Raw genomic sequence first — 14,563 nt, forward strand, 5'->3', positions numbered from 1 at the left:
TTCTTGAAACTTGACACAGTAAAGTAGTTTCACGTTCTATATGTATGCTTTGTTTCCTCTTGATGTAGCCCTAAGCAGTGACTGGCGAGAAACACTTTCATGGAAAGGGGTTGCCAAGCTTCCAAAAATTACGAATCTCCAGAAATCTCAGCAAATATTGTTTCACCCAAACTGGATGATACTTTCAGGTAATGATCAGTACACGAAGGCGACTTGGTTCCCCAAATTTCGTTCTTCTATGTTGAAGCGTTCATTTCCAGTAACACTTTGAATTTTTAGGTTTCACTCTGTTTTCTCCTATATTGATAGATGTATTTGGAACACGAAATCCAACACGGTTAGTGCTAGCTTCTTGAAACTTGACACAGTAAAGTAGTTTCACGTTCTATATGTATGCTTTGTTTCCTCTTGATGTAGCCCTAAGCAGTGACTGGCGAGAAACACTTTCATGGAAAGGGGTTGCCAAGCTTCCAAAAATTATGAAACTCCAGAAATCTCAGCAAATATTTCTTCACCCAAACTGGATGATACTTTCAGGTAATGATCAGTACACGAAGGCGACTTGGTTCCCCAAATTTCGTTCTTCTATGTTGAAGCGTTCATTTCCAGTAACAGTTTGAATTTTTAGGTTTCACTCTGTTTTCTCCTATATTGATACATGTATTTGGAACTCTAAATCCAACACGGTTTGTGCTAGCTTCTTGAAACTTGACACAGTAAAGTAGTTTCACGTTCTATCTCTATGTTTTGTTTCCTCTTGATGTAGCCCTAAGCAGTGACTGGCGAGAAACACTTTCATTAAAATGGGTTGCCAAGCTTCCAAAAATTACGAATCTCCAGAAATCTCAGCAAATATTTTTTCACCCAAACTGGATGATACTTTCAGGTAATGATCAGTACACGAAGGCGACTTGGTTCCCCAAATTTCGTTCTTCTATGTTGAAGCGTTCATTTCCAGTAACACTTTGAATTTTTAGGTTTCACTCTGTTTTCTCCTATATTGATAGATGTATTTGGAACTCTAAATCCAACACGGTTTGTGCGAGCTTCTTGAAACTTGACACAGTAAAGTAGTTTCACGTTCTATCTCTATGTTTTGTTTCCTCTTGATGTAGCCCTAAGCAGTGACTGGCGAGAAACACTTTCATGGAAAGGGGTTGCCAAGCTTCCAAAAATTACGAATCTCCAGAAATCTCAGCAAATATTTTTTCACACAAACTGGATGATACTTTCAGGTAATGATCAGTACACGAATGCGACTTGGTTCCCCAAATTTCGTTCTTCTATGTTGAAGCGTTCATTTCCAGTAACAGTTTGAATTTTTAGATTTCACTCTGTTTTCTCCTATATTGATACATGTATTTGGAACTCTAAATCCAACACGGTTTGTGCTAGCTTCTTGAAACTTGACACAGTAAAGTAGTTTCACGTTCTATCTCTATGTTTTGTTTCCTCTTGATGTAGCCCTAAGCAGTGACTGGCGAGAAACATTTTCATGGAAAGAGGTTGCCACGCTTCCAAAAATTATGAATCTCCAGAAATCTCAGCAAATATTTTTTCACCCAAACTGGATGATACTTTCAGGTAATGATCAGTACACGAAGGCGACTTGGTTCCCCAAATTCCGTTCTTCTATGTTGAAGCGTTCATTTCCAGTAACACTTTGAATTTTTAGATTTCACTCTGATTTCTCCTATATTGATAGATGTATTTGGAACTCTAAATCCAACACGGTTTGTGCTAGCTTCTTGAAACTTGACACAGTAAAGTAGTTTCACGTTCTATCTCTATGTTTTGTTTCCTCTTGATGTAGCCCTAAGCAGTGACTGGCGAGAAATATTTTCATGGAAAGGGGTTGCCAGGCTTCCAAAAATTACGAATCTCCAGAAATCTCAGCAAATATTTTTTCACCCAAACTGGATGATACTTTCAGGTAATGATCAGTACACGAAGGCGACTTGGTTCCCCAAATTTCGTTCTTCTATGTTGAAGCGTTCATTTCCAGTAACACTTTGAATTTTTAGGATTCACTCTGTTTTCTCCTATATTGATACATGTATTTGGAACTCTAAATTCAACACGGTTTGTGCTAGCTTCTTGAAACTTGACACAGTAAAGTAGTTTCACGTTCTATATGTATGCTTTGTTTCCTCTTGATGTAGCCCTAAGCAGTGACTGGCGAGAAACACTTTCATGGAAAGGGGTTGCCAAGCTTCCAAAAATTATGAATCTCCAGAAATCTCAGCAAATATTTTTTCACCCAAACTGGATGATACTTTCAGGTAATGATCAGTACACGAAGGCGACTTGGTTCCCCAAATTTCGTTCTTCTATGTTGAAGCGTTCATTTCCAGTAACACTTTGAATTTTTAGGTTTCACTCTGTTTTCTCCTATATTGATACATGTATTTGGAACTCTAAATCCAACACGGTTTGTGCTAACTTCTTGAAACTTGACACAGTAAAGTAGTTTCTCGTTCTATCTCTATGTTTTGTTTCCTATTGATGTAGCCCTAAACAGTGACTGGCGAGAAACATTTTCATGGAAAGAGGTTGCCAAGCTTCCAAAAATTACGAATCTCCAGAAATCTCAGCAAATATTTTTTCACCCAAACTGGATGATACTTTCAGGTAATGATCAGTACACGAAGGCGACCTGGTTCACCAAATTTCGTTCTTCTATGTTGAAGCGTTCATTTCCAGTAACACTTTGAATTTTTAGGTTTCACTCTGTTTTCTCCTATATTGATAGATGTATTTGGAACTCTAAATCCAACACAGTTTGTGCTAGCTTCTTGAAACTTGACACAGTAAAGTAGTTTCACGTTCTGTCTCTATTTTTGTTTCCTCTTGATGTAGCCCTAAGCAGTGACTGGCGAGAAACATTTTCATGGAAAGGGTATGCCAAGCTTCCAAAAATTACGAATCTCCAGAAATCTCAGCAAATATTTTTTCACCCAAACTGGATGATAGTTTCAGGTAATGATCAGTACACTAAGCCCACTTGGTTCCCCAAATTTCGTTCTTCTATGTTGAAGTGTTCGTTTCCAGTAACAGTTTGAATTTTTAGGTTTCACTCTGTTCTCTCCTATATTGATACATGTATTTGGAACTCTAAATCCAACACGGTTTGTGCTAGCTTCTTGAAACTTCACACAATAAAGTAGTTTCACGTTCTCTCTCTGTGTTATGTTTCCTCTTGATGTAGCCCTAAGCAGTGACTGGTGAGAAACACTTTCATTGAAAGGGGATGCCAAGCTTCCAAAAATTACGAGTCTCCAGAAATCTCAGCAAATATTTTTGCACCCAAACTGGATGATACTTTCAGGTAATGATCAGTACACTAAGCCCACTTGGTTCCCCAAATTTCGTTCTTCTATGTTGAAGTGTTCGTTTCCAGTAACAGTTTGAATTTTGCGTTTCACACTGTTTTCTCCTATATTGATAGATATATTTGGAACTCTAAATCCAACACAGTTTGTGCTAGCTTCTTGAAACTTCACACTGTAAAGTAGTTTCACGTTCTCTCTCTATGTTATGTTTCCTCTTGATGTAGCCCTAAGCAGTGACTGGCGAGAAACACTTTCATTGAACTGGGTTGCCAAGCTTCCAAAAATTAAGTATCTCCAGAAATCTCAGCAAATATTTTTTCACCCAAACTGGATGATACTTTCAGGTAATGATCAGTACACTAAGCCCACTTGGTTCCCCAAATTTCGTTCTTCTATGTTGAAGCGTTCGTTTCCAGTAACAGTTTGAATTTTGGCGTTTCACACTGTTTTCTCCTATATTGGTACATGTATTTGGAACTCTAAATCCAACACGGTTTGTGCTAGCTTCTTGAAACTTGACACAGTAAAGTAGTTTCACGTTCTATCTCTATGTTTTGTTTTCTCTTGATGTAGCCCTAAGCAGTGACTGGCGAGAAACACTTTCATGGAAAGGGGTTTCCAAGCTTCCAAAAATTACGATTCTCCAGAAATCTCAGCAAATATTTTTTCACCCAAACTGGATGATACTTTCAGGTAATGATCAGTACACTAAGGCGACTTGGTTCCCCAAATTTCGTTCTTCTATGTTGAAGCGTTCATTTCCAGTAACACTTTGAATTTTTAGGTATCACTCTGTTTTCTCCTATATTGATACATGTATTTGGAACTCTAAATCCAACACGGTTTGTGCTAGCTTCTTGAAACTTGACACAGTAAAGTAGTTTCACGTTCTATCTCTATGTTTTGTTTCCTCTTGATGTAGCCCTAAGCAGTCACTGGCGAGAAACATTTACATGGAAAGGGGTTGCCAAGCTTCTAAAAATTACGAATCTCCAGAAATCTCAGCAAATATTTTTTCACCCAAACTGGATGATACTTTCAGGTAATGATCAGTACACGAAGGCGACTTGGTTCCCCAAATTTCGTTCTTCTATGTTGAAGCGTTCATTTCAGTAACACTTTGAATTTTTAGGTATCACTCTGTTTTCTCCTATATTGATAGATGTATTTGGAACTCTAAATCCAACACGGTTTGTGCTAGCTTCTTGAAACTTGACACAGTAAAGTAGTTTCACGTTCTATATGTATGCTTTGTTTCCTCTTGATGTAGCCCTAAGCAGTGACTGGCGAGAAACACTTTCATGGAAAGGGGTTGCCAAGCTTCCAAAAATTACGAATCTCCAGAAATCTCAGCAAATATTGTTTCACCCAAACTGGATGATACTTTCAGGTAATGATCAGTACACGAAGGCGACTTGGTTCCCCAAATTTCGTTCTTCTATGTTGAAGCGTTCATTTCCAGTAACACTTTGAATTTTTAGGTTTCACTCTGTTTTCTCCTATATTGATACATGTATTTGGAACTCTAAATCCAACACGGTTTGTGCTAGCTTCTTGAAACTTGACACAGTAAAGTAGTTTCACGTTCTATCTCTATGTTTTGTTTCCTCTTGATGTAGCCCTAAACAGTGACTGGCGAGAAACATTTTCATGGAAAGGGGTTGCCAAGCTTCCAAAAATTACGAATCTCCAGAAATCTCAGCAAATATTTTTTCACACAAACTGGATGATACTTTCAGGTAATGATCAGTACACGAAGGCGACTTGGTTCCCCAAATTTCGTTCTTCTATGTTGAAGCGTTTATTTCCAGTAACACTTTGAATTTTTAGGTTTCACTCTGTTTTCTCCTATATTGATACATGTATTTGGAACTCGAAATCCAACACGGTTAGTGCTAGCTTCTTGAAACTTGACACAGTAAAGTAGTTTCACGTTCTATATGTATGCTTTGTTTCCTCTTGATGTAGCCCTAAGCAGTGACTGGCGAGAAACACTTTCATGGAAAGGGGTTGCCAAGCTTCCAAAAATTATGAAACTCCAGAAATCTCAGCAAATATTTCTTCACCCAAACTGGATGATACTTTCAGGTAATGATCAGTACACGAAGGCGACTTGGTTCCCCAAATTTCGTTCTTCTATGTTGAAGCGTTCATTTCCAGTAACAGTTTGAATTTTTAGGTTTCACTCTGTTTTCTCCTATATTGATACATGTATTTGGAACTCTAAATCCAACACGGTTTGTGCTAGCTTCTTGAAACTTGACACAGTAAAGTAGTTTCACGTTCTATCTCTATGTTTTGTTTCCTCTTGATGTAGCCCTAAGCAGTGACTGGCGAGAAACACTTTCATGGAAATGGGTTGCCAAGCTTCCAAAAATTACGAATCTCCAGAAATCTCAGTAAATATTTTTTCACCCAAACTGGGTGATACTTTTAGGTAATGATCAGTACACTACGCCCACTTGGTTCCCCACATTTCATTCTTCTATGTTGAAGAGTTCGTTTCCAGTAACAGTTTGAATTTTGGCGTTTCACTCTGTTTTCTCCTATATTGATAGATGTATTTGGAACTCTAAATCCAACACGGTTTTTGCTAGCTTCTTGAAACTTGACACAGTAAAGTAGTTTCACGTTCTATCTCTATGTTTTGTTTCCTCTTGATGTAGCCCTAAGCAGTGACTGGCGAGAAACACTTTAATTGAAAGGGGTTGCCAAGCTTCCAAAAATTACGAGTCTCCAGAAATCTCAGCAAATATTTTTTGACCCAAACTGGATGATACTTTCAGGTAATGATCAGTACACGAAGGCGACTTGGTTCCCCAAATTTCGTTCTTCTATGTTGAAGCGGTCATTTCCAGTAACACTTTGAATTTTTAGGTTTCACTCTGTTTTCTCCTATATTGATAGATGTATTTGGAACTCTAAATCCAACACGGTTTGTGCTAGCTTCTTGAAACTTCACACAGTAAAGTAGTTTCACGTTCTCTCTCTATGTTATGTTTCCTCTTGATGTAGCCCTAAGCAGTGACTGGCGAGAAACACTTTCATTGAAAGGGGTTGCCAAGCTTCCAAAAATTACGAATCTCCAGAAATCTCAGCAAATATTTTTTCACCCAAACTGGATGATACTTTCAGGTAATGATCAGTACACTAAGCCCACTTGGTTACCCAAATTTCGTTCTTCTATGTTGAAGCGTTCGTTTCCAGTAACAGTTTGAATTTTGGCGTTTCACACTGTTTTCTCCTATATTGATAGATGTATATGAAACTCTAAACCCAACACGGTTTGTGCTAGCTCCTTGAAACTTGACACAATAAAGTAGTTTCAACTTCTATCTCTATGTTTTGTTTCCTCTTGATGTAGCCATAAGCAGTGACTGGCGAGAAACACTTTCATTGAAAGGGGTTGCCAAGCTTCCAAAAATTACGGGTCTCCAGAAATCTCAGCAAATATTTTTTCACCCAAACTGGATGATACTATCAGGTAATGATCAGTACACTAAGCCCACTTGGTTCCCCAAATTTCGTTCTTCTATGTTGAAGCGTTCGTTTCCAGTAACAGTTTGAATTTTGGCGTTTCACACTGTTTTCTCCTATATTGATAGATGTATATGAAACTCTAAATCCAACACGGTTTGTGCTAGCTCCTTGAAACTTGACACAATAAAGTAGTTTCAACTTCTATCTCTATGTTTTGTTTCCTCTTGATGTAGCCCTAAGCAGTGACTGGCGAGAAACACTTTCATTGAAAGGGGTTGCCAAGCTTCCAAAAATTACGAATCTCCAGAAATCTCAGCAAATATTTTTTCACCCAAACTGGATGATACTTTCAGGTAATGATCAGTACACTAAGCCCACTTGGTTCCCCATATTTCGTTCTTCTATGTTGAAGCGTTCGTTTCCAGAAACAGTTTGAATTTTGGCGTTTCACACTGTTTTCTCCTATATTGATAGATGTATTTGGAACTCTAAATCCAACACGGTTTGTGCTAGCTTCTTGAAACTTCACACAGTAAAGTAGTTTCACGTTCTCTCTCTATGTTATGTTTCCTCTTGATGTAGCCCTAAGCAGTGACGGGCGAGAAACACTTTCCTTGAAAGGGGTTGCCAAGCTTCCAAAAATTAAGTATCTCCAGAAATCTCAGTAAATATTTTTTCACCCAAACTGGATGATACTTTCAGGTAATGATCAGTACAATAAGCCCACTTGGTTCCCCAAATTTCGTTCTTCTGTGTTGAAGCGTTCGTTTCCAGTAACAGTTTGAATTTTGGCGTTTCACACTGTTTTCTCCTATATTGATAGATGTATTTGGAACTCTAAATCCAACACGGTTTTTGCTAGCTTCTTGAAACTTCACACAGTTTCACGTTCTCTCTCTATGTTATGTTTCCTCTTTATGTAGCCCTAAGCAGTGACTGGCGAGAAACACTTTCATTGAAAGGGGTGGCCAAGCTTCCAAAAATTAAGAATCTCCAGAAATCTCAGCAAATATTTTTTCACCCAAACTGGGTGATACTTTTAGGTAATGATCAGTACACTAAGCCCACTTGGTTCCCCACATTTCGTTGTTCTATGTTGAAGAGTTCGTTTCCAGTAACAGTTTGAATTTTGCGTTTCACACTGTTTTCTCCTATATTGGTAGATGTATTTGGAACCCTATATCCAACACGGTTTGTGCTAGCTCCTTGAAACTTGACACAATAAAGTAGTTTCAATTTCTATCTCTATGTTTTGTTTCCTCTTGATGTAGCCCTAAGCAGTGACTGGCGAGAAACACTTTCATTGAAAGGGGTTGCCAAGCTTCCAAAAATTACGAATCTCCAGAAATCTCAGCAAATATTTTTTCACCCAAACTGGATGATACTTTCAGGTAATGATCAGTACACGAAGGCGACTTGGTTCCCCAAATTTCGTTCTTCTATGTTGAAGCGTTCATTTCCAGTAACACTTTGAATTTTTAGGTTTCACTCTGTTTTCTCCTATATTGATAGATGTATTTGGAACTCGAAATCCAACATGGTTAGTGCTAGCTACTTGAAACTTGACACAGTAAAGTAGTTTCACCTTCTATCTGTATGCTTTGTTTCCTCTTGATGTAGCCCTAACCAGTGACTGGCGGAAAGACTTTCATGGAAAGGGGTTGCCAAGCTTCCAAAAATTATGAAACTCCAGAAATCTCAGCAAATATTTCTTCAACCAAACTGGATGATACTTTCAGGTAATGATCAGTACACGAAGGCGACTTGGTTCCCCAAATTTCGTTCTTCAATGTTGAAGCCTTCATTTCCAGTAACACTTTGAATTTTTAGGTTTCACTCTGTTTTCTCCTATATTGATAGATGTATTTGGAACTCTAAATCCAACACGGTTTGTGCTAGCTTCTAGAAACTTGACACAGTAAAGTAGTTTCACGTTCTATCTCTATGTTTTGTTTCCTCTTGATGTAGCCCTAAGCAGTGACTGGCGAGAAACATTTTCATGGAAAGGGGTTGCCAAGCTTCCAAAAATTACGAATCTCCAGAAATCTCAGCAAATATTTTTTCACCCAAACTGGATGATACTTTCAGGTAATGATCAGTACACGAAGGCGACTTGGTTCCCCAAATTTCGTTCTTCTATGTTGAAGCGTTCATTTCCAGTAACACTTTGAATTTTTAGGTTTCACTCTGTTTTCTCCTATATTGATAGATGTATTTGGAACTCTAAATCCAACACGGTTTGTGCTAGCTTCTTGAAACTTGACACAGTAAAGTAGTTTCACGTTCTATCTCTATGTTTTGTTTCCTCTTGTTGTAGCCCTAAGCAGTGACTGGCGAGAAACATTTTCATGGAAAGGGTTTGCCAAGCTTCCAAAAATTACGAATCTCCAGAAATCTCAGCAAATATTTTTTCACCCAAACTGGATGATATTTTCAGGTAATGATCAGTACACTAAGCCCACTTGGTTCCCCAAATTTCGTTCTTCTATGTTGAAGAGTTCGTTTCCAGTAACAGTTTGAATTTTTAGGTTTCACTCTGTTCTCTCCTATATTGATACATGTATTTGGAACTCTAAATCCAACACGGTTTGTGCTAGCTTCTTGAAACTTCACACAATAAAGTAGTTTCACGTTCTCTCTCTGTGTTATATTTCCTCTTGATGTAGCCCTAAGCAGTGACTGGTGAGAAACACTTTCATTGAAAGGGGTTGCCAAGCTTCCAAAAATTACGAGTCTCCAGAAATCTCAGCAAATATTTTTGCACCCAAACTGGATGATACTTTCAGGTAATGATCAGTACACTAAGCCCACTTGGTTCCCCAAATTTCGTTCTTCTATGTTGAAGTGTTCGTTTCCAGTAACAGTTTGAATTTTGCGTTTCACACTGTTTTCTCCTATATTGATAGATGTATTTGGAACTCTAAATCCAACACAGTTTGGGCTAGCTTCTTGAAACTTCACACTGTAAAGTAGTTTCACGTTCTCTCTCTATGTTATGTTTCCTCTTGATGTAGCCCTAAGCAGTGACTGGCGAGAAACACTTTCATTGAACGGGGTTGCCAAGCTTCCAAAAATTAAGTATCTCCAGAAATCTCAGCAAATATTTTTTCACCCAAACTGGATGATACTTTCAGGTAATGATCAGTACACTAAGCCCACTTGGTTCCCCAAATTTCGTTCTTCTATGTTGAAGCGTTCGTTTCCAGTAACAGTTTGAATTTTGGCGTTTCACACTGTATTCTCCTATATTGGTACATGTATTTGGAACTCTAAATCCAACACGGTTTGTGCTAGCTTCTTGAAACTTGACACAGTAAAGTAGTTTCATGTTCTATCTCTATGTTTTGTTTTCTCTTGATGTAGCCCTAAGCAGTGACTGGCGAGAAACATTTACATGGAAAGGGGTTGCCAAGCTTCTAAAAATTACGAATCTCCAGAAATCTCAGCAAATATTTTTTCACCCAAACTGGATGATACTTTCAGGTAATGATCAGTACACGAAGGCGACTTGGTTCCCCAAATTTCGTTCTTCTATGTTGAAGCGTTCATTTCAGTAACACTTTGAATTTTCAGGTATCACTCTGTTTTCTCCTATATTGATAGATGTATTTGGAACTCTAAATCCAACACGGTTTGTGCTAGCTTCTTGAAACTTGACACAGTAAAGTAGTTTCACGTTCTATATGTATGCTTTGTTTCCTCTTGAGGTAGCCCTAAGCAGTGACTGGCGAGAAACACTTTCATGGAAAGGGGTTGCCAAGCTTCCAAAAATTACGAATCTCCAGAAATCTCAGCAAATATTGTTTCACCCAAACTGGATGATACTTTCAGGTAATGATCAGTACACGAAGGCGACTTGGTTCCCCAAATTTCGTTCTTCTATGTTGAAGCGTTCGTTTCCAGTAACACTTTGAATTTTTAGGTTTCACTCTGTTTTCTCCTATATTGATACATGTATTTGGAACTCTAAATCCAACACGGTTTGTGCTAGCTTCTTGAAACTTGACACAGTAAAGTAGTTTCACGTTCTATCTCTATGTTTTGTTTCCTCTTGATGTAGCCCTAAACAGTGACTGGCGAGAAACATTTTCATGGAAAGGGGTTGCCAAGCTTCCAAAAATTACGAATCTCCAGAAATCTCAGCAAATATTTTTTCACACAAACTGGATGATACTTTCAGGTAATGATCAGTACACGAAGGCGACTTGGTTCCCCAAATTTCGTTCTTCTATGTTGAAGCGTTCATTTCCAGTAACACTTTGAATTTTTAGGTTTCACTCTGTTTTCTCCTATATTGATAGATGTATTTGGAACTCGAAATCCAACACGGTTAGTGCTAGCTTCTTGAAACTTGACACAGTAAAGTAGTTTCACGTTCTATATGTATGCTTTGTTTCCTCTTGATGTAGCCCTAAGCAGTGACTGGCGAGAAACACTTTCATGGAAAGGGGTTGCCAAGCTTCCAAAAATTATGAAACTCCAGAAATCTCAGCAAATATTTCTTCACCCAAACTGGATGATACTTTCAGGTAATGATCAGTACACGAAGGCGACTTGGTTCCCCAAATTTCGTTCTTCTATGTTGAAGCGTTCATTTCCAGTAACAGTTTGAATTTTTAGGTTTCACTCTGTTTTCTCCTATATTGATACATGTATTTGGAACTCTAAATCCAACACGGTTTGTGCTAGCTTCTTGAAACTTGACACAGTAAAGTAGTTTCACGTTCTATATGTATGCTTTGTTTCCTCTTGATGTAGCCCTAAGCAGTGACTGGCGAGAAACACTTTCATGGAAAGGGGTTGCCAAGCTTCCAAAAATTACGAATCTCCAGAAATCTCAGCAAATATTGTTTCACCCAAACTGGATGATACTTTCAGGTAATGATCAGTACACGAAGGCGACTTGATTCCCCAAATTTCGTTCTTCTATGTTGAAGCGTTCATTTCCAGTAACACTTTGAATTTTTAGGTTTCACTCTGTTTTCTCCTATATTGATACATGTATTTGGAACTCTAAATCCAACACGGTTAGTGCTAGCTTCTTGAAACTTGACACAGTAAAGTAGTTTCACGTTCTATATGTATGCTTTGTTTCCTCTTGATGTAGCCCTAAGCAGTGACTGGCGAGAAACACTTTCATGGAAAGGGGTTGCCAAGCTTCCAAAAATTATGAAACTCCAGAAATCTCAGCAAATATTTCTTCACCCAAACTGGATGATACTTTCAGGTAATGATCAGTACACGAATGCGACTTGGTTCCCCAAATTTCGTTCTTCTATGTTGAAGCGTTCATTTCAGTAACACTTTGAATTTTCAGGTATCACTCTGTTTTCTCCTATATTGATAGATGTATTTGGAACTCTAAATCCAACACGGTTTGTGCTAGCTTCTTGAAACTTGACACAGTAAAGTAGTTTCACGTTCTATATGTATGCTTTGTTTCCTCTTGAGGTAGCCCTAAGCAGTGACTGGCGAGAAACACTTTCATGGAAAGGGGTTGCCAAGCTTCCAAAAATTACGAATCTCCAGAAATCTCAGCAAATATTTTTTCACCCAAACTGGATGATAGTTTCAGGTAATGATCAGTACACTAAGCCCACTTGGTTCCCCAAATTTCGTTCTTCTATGTTGAAGAGTTCGTTTCCAGTAACAGTTTGAATTTTTAGGTTTCACTCTGTTCTCTCCTATATTGATACATGTATTTGGAACTCTAAATCCAACACGGTTTGTGCTAGCTTCTTGAAACTTCACACAATAAAGTAGTTTCACGTTCTCTCTCTGTGTTATATTTCCTCTTGATGTAGCCCTAAGCAGTGACTGGTGAGAAACACTTTCATTGAAAGGGGTTGCCAAGCTTCCAAAAATTACGAGTCTCCAGAAATCTCAGCAAATATTTTTGCACCCAAACTGGATGATACTTTCAGGTAATGATCAGTACACTAAGCCCACTTGGTTCCCCAAATTTCGTTCTTCTATGTTGAAGTGTTCGTTTCCAGTAACAGTTTGAATTTTGCGTTTCACACTGTTTTCTCCTATATTGATAGATGTATTTGGAACTCTAAATCCAACACAGTTTGGGCTAGCTTCTTGAAACTTCACACTGTAAAGTAGTTTCACGTTCTCTCTCTATGTTATGTTTCCTCTTGATGTAGCCCTAAGCAGTGACTGGCGAGAAACACTTTCATTGAACGGGGTTGCCAAGCTTCCAAAAATTAAGTATCTCCAGAAATCTCAGCAAATATTTTTTCACCCAAACTGGATGATACTTTCAGGTAATGATCAGTACACTAAGCCCACTTGGTTCCCCAAATTTCGTTCTTCTATGTTGAAGCGTTCGTTTCCAGTAACAGTTTGAATTTTGGCGTTTCACACTGTATTCTCCTATATTGGTACATGTATTTGGAACTCTAAATCCAACACGGTTTGTGCTAGCTTCTTGAAACTTGACACAGTAAAGTAGTTTCATGTTCTATCTCTATGTTTTGTTTTCTCTTGATGTAGCCCTAAGCAGTGACTGGCGAGAAACACTTTCATGGAAAGGGGTTTCCAAGCTTCCAAAAATTACGATTCTCCAGAAATCTCAGCAAATATTTTTTCACCCAAACTGGATGATACTTTCAGGTAATGATCAGTACACGAAGGCGACTTGGTTCCCCAAATTTCGTTCTTCTATGTTGAAGCGTTCATTTCCAGTAACACTTTGAATTTTTAGGTATCACTCTGTTTTCTCCTATATTGATACATGTATTTGGAACTCTAAATCCAACACGGTTTGTGCTAGCTTCTTGAAACTTGACACAGTAAAGTAGTTTCACGTTCTATCTCTATGTTTTGTTTCCTCTTGATGTAGCCCTAAGCAGTGACTGGCGAGAAACATTTACATGGAAAGGGGTTGCCAAGCTTCTAAAAATTACGAATCTCCAGAAATCTCAGCAAATATTTTTTCACCCAAACTGGATGATACTTTCAGGTAATGATCAGTACACGAAGGCGACTTGGTTCCCCAAATTTCGTTCTTCTATGTTGAAGCGTTCATTTCAGTAACACTTTGAATTTTCAGGTATCACTCTGTTTTCTCCTATATTGATAGATGTATTTGGAACTCTAAATCCAACACGGTTTGTGCTAGCTTCTTGAAACTTGACACAGTAAAGTAGTTTCACGTTCTATATGTATGCTTTGTTTCCTCTTGAGGTAGCCCTAAGCAGTGACTGGCGAGAAACACTTTCATGGAAAGGGGTTGCCAAGCTTCCAAAAATTACGAATCTCCAGAAATCTCAGCAAATATTGTTTCACCCAAACTGGATGATACTTTCAGGTAATGATCAGTACACGAAGGCGACTTGGTTCCCCAAATTTCGTTCTTCTATGTTGAAGCGTTCGTTTCCAGTAACACTTTGAATTTTTAGGTTTCACTCTGTTTTCTCCTATATTGATACATGTATTTGGAACTCTAAATCCAACACGGTTTGTGCTAGCTTCTTGAAACTTGACACAGTAAAGTAGTTTCACGTTCTATCTCTATGTTTTGTTTCCTCTTGATGTAGCCCTAAACAGTGACTGGCGAGAAACATTTTCATGGAAAGGGGTTGCCAAGCTTCCAAAAATTACGAATCTCCAGAAATCTCAGCAAATATTTTTTCACACAAACTGGATGATACTTTCAGGTAATGATCAGTACACGAAGGCGACTTGGTTCCCCAAATTTCGTTCTTCTATGTTGAAGCGTTCATTTCCAGTAACACTTTGAA

The sequence above is a fragment of the Spermophilus citellus genome (assembly GCF_964194105.1).
Source record: "Spermophilus citellus genome assembly, chromosome: X".
In the NCBI taxonomy this organism is placed as follows: Eukaryota; Metazoa; Chordata; class Mammalia; order Rodentia; family Sciuridae; genus Spermophilus; species Spermophilus citellus.